This window comes from Gossypium arboreum, chromosome 7 (genome assembly GCF_025698485.1).
Source record: "Gossypium arboreum isolate Shixiya-1 chromosome 7, ASM2569848v2, whole genome shotgun sequence".
NCBI lineage: Eukaryota > Viridiplantae > Streptophyta > Magnoliopsida > Malvales > Malvaceae > Gossypium > Gossypium arboreum.
This window is the reverse complement of record NC_069076.1, coordinates 37,888,482-37,891,056: the sequence shown is the minus strand read 5'-3', so window position 1 is coordinate 37,891,056 and position 2,575 is coordinate 37,888,482. Positions and strand designations below refer to the sequence as shown.

At 40.2% G+C, this 2,575-nt stretch overlaps 1 long non-coding RNA gene across 1 annotated transcript; it reads right to left on the bottom strand.

Annotated features, from left to right (window-relative positions):
* Positions 1 to 1,237: 1,237 nt before the first annotated feature.
* LOC128295090 (uncharacterized) lies at positions 1,238 to 2,367 on the bottom strand. The gene is made up of 2 exons (XR_008285399.1): positions 2,256 to 2,367; positions 1,238 to 1,535 (listed from the first exon to the last, which is right to left on the bottom strand). It is a non-coding gene; the product is annotated as an uncharacterized LOC128295090 (long non-coding RNA).
* Between the last annotated feature and the right edge of the window lie 208 nt (positions 2,368 to 2,575).

Genomic DNA, 2,575 nt, shown 5'->3' with positions numbered 1-2,575 from the left:
TAGTAAGTCGAGTCTCGCAACAAGGATATAGCACACTTAAGACATTCGTCGGGGTGCATGACAGTTCATCTAACACTCTAATGGTGTTATCGAGCGTAACTCGGCCTTTTCGGCATCATCAAGAACTATGGCCTTGAACTCCTCGCCCCACGCTTCCTAATCAAGTCCACAGTGGTTTACTCAGCCTCACAGGATCGAATCGGAGGCATTATGGGCTCTTGGGGTGGAGTGTTTAAATTCGGGAATGGTTGGACAGCCGGGTTGGTTCGGGCATATTGCGCGACCCACTCATTCATCATAGTGAAGAAGGCTTGTTTCGCCTTCATTTTGATTATTCGCGGATGACCGAGGCTCAACAGGCGGTGTCCCTTGCGCAGGAGCAGCCGCTACACTTTCAACGTCATCCGCCAAGGGTCTCTCTACCCCGGTTCCATCGCTAATTAAAACAAAAATTTCAACCGTCAAGTCATCACATTATTAAGCACTATCAATTTGGCATGTATAGCTAGACTCACACGCTATATGGTAGTCCTAGAACCGACTAAACCATAGCTCTGATACCAATAAAATTGTAACACCCTAACTCGTGACCGACGCCGTGTCGGACACGAGGGTTAACGAGACAAATCCTCTTAAAGTACCGACCAATTTGGCATTTCTGGACAGGCTGGAAAACTGCGTCACCGTCGCCTTAAAAATCATATCTCGAGTTCCAAAACTCGGAAACTGGTTTCGTAAATTTTCCCTGAATTTAGACTCATATATCCATCCATGGATTTATTTTTAGAATTTTGGTTGGGCCAATTGGTACAGTTTATTAGTTAAAGTCACCCATGTTACAGGGATCGACTGCTCTGACCTCCGCGCGTTACAACTTGAATATCTTTCTGTACAGGGCTTTAATACTGGTGCCGTTTGTTTCTAATGAAACTAGACTCAAAATGGAATCTGTACATATAAGGCATGACTCCTAATTCTTTCTGGATAATTTATGGTAAATTTTCAAAGTCACGACAGGGGACCCAGAAATCGTTCTGGCCCTGTCTCACGAGAACTTTAATATCTCCCAGTATACTGCTCATATGGTCGTTTCGTTTCGTCCATATAAAAATAGATTCATCAAGGATCAGTTCCATAATTTACTCACTATTTAATTCTACTTATACTATTTTTAGTGATTTTTCAATCTCATCTCACTGCTGCTGTCCGCAACAGTTACTGCAGTAGACTATGCCAATTTCATGAATTTTTCCTTGGCCTTAATCATCCATCATACATGACACAAATTATGGCCACCTTAACAAAATTTGAGTTTCTAAGACTCGTGGCTATAGGTTCTAGCATCCCACTCGACGACCACATAGGCCATTTTCACATGGCTTAAAGTTTACAATCCCACAAATCGACAAAATATAATAGCCTATACATGCCAAATGTTCTTCAACAACAAAAAAAAAAGTAATACCACAAGATTTCAGCCGGTGTGATGACTTCAACGACGGTTCCGAGCACACAACAGTACGAGTCCCAGTGACCTAAAATGGGTGACAAGAAAACACTGAGTGAGTTTACAACTCAGTAAGTCATAAGCATTCGTCAATCCACTGATAAAATTACTACTACATGTACAACAAATGAAACTAGGTACTCGTCCATATCGAATCCATACCATAATACCTCGAACCTTTCGGTCCAATCTCGTACCAATTCATACATCCACATTTCATATTCTACACAACAAGATAATCAAGCATTTTTACACATTAACTCATTTTCCAGCACAACCATACAATTTCAATCATCACATAGATTTAAGGCTTACCAATTCAACCCCAAGCATGGACGTATTTTCTATTCATCATGAGCTCGAGGTACTTACCCGATCCGCTGTCCGTGATCAACTCGATAATATCGCACACTCAGTGCCAATAGTGATGCAAAAGCATATAATAAGTCCGCACACTTAGTGCTATATAATCAGCTCGCACACATAGTGCTATATAATCAAATTCGCACACTTAGTGCTGTACAAATTTTAAATCCGCACACTTAGTGCCAATCTTGTCACCGTGTCCATTTATACCCGCACACTTAGTGCCAAGACCAATACGTTATGCATTTTACTACCTTTATACATTCAACAATGGCATCATTCCATACACACATTTCCACTTACACATCAATTCATTAAACACAATTGCATATATATATTATGATCATTTAAATCAATGCCAAATATATGCTTTATGACTTACCTTATATTGGATGAAACGATTTCCAATCGACTACTCGATTATCTTTCCTTTGCCTTTGCTTGATTCTCCACCTCTAGCTTCTTGAGCTAAATTTAACAAATAAATTGGTTTTATCATTTGAGCATCGGAAGAGAATTCAAGATGCCTAGCCAATATATAAATATCTACTCATTAGGCATCAAAGTCGCATATGTACAAAATCATGAATCGAACTCAACACCTTAGTTAGTATTCCTCTTAGCGAATTTTCTAAGCCAAGAATAGGCATCAATATGCTTGCCTCTAACCGAATGCATGCACACCAATTTCCCCTCATGTGG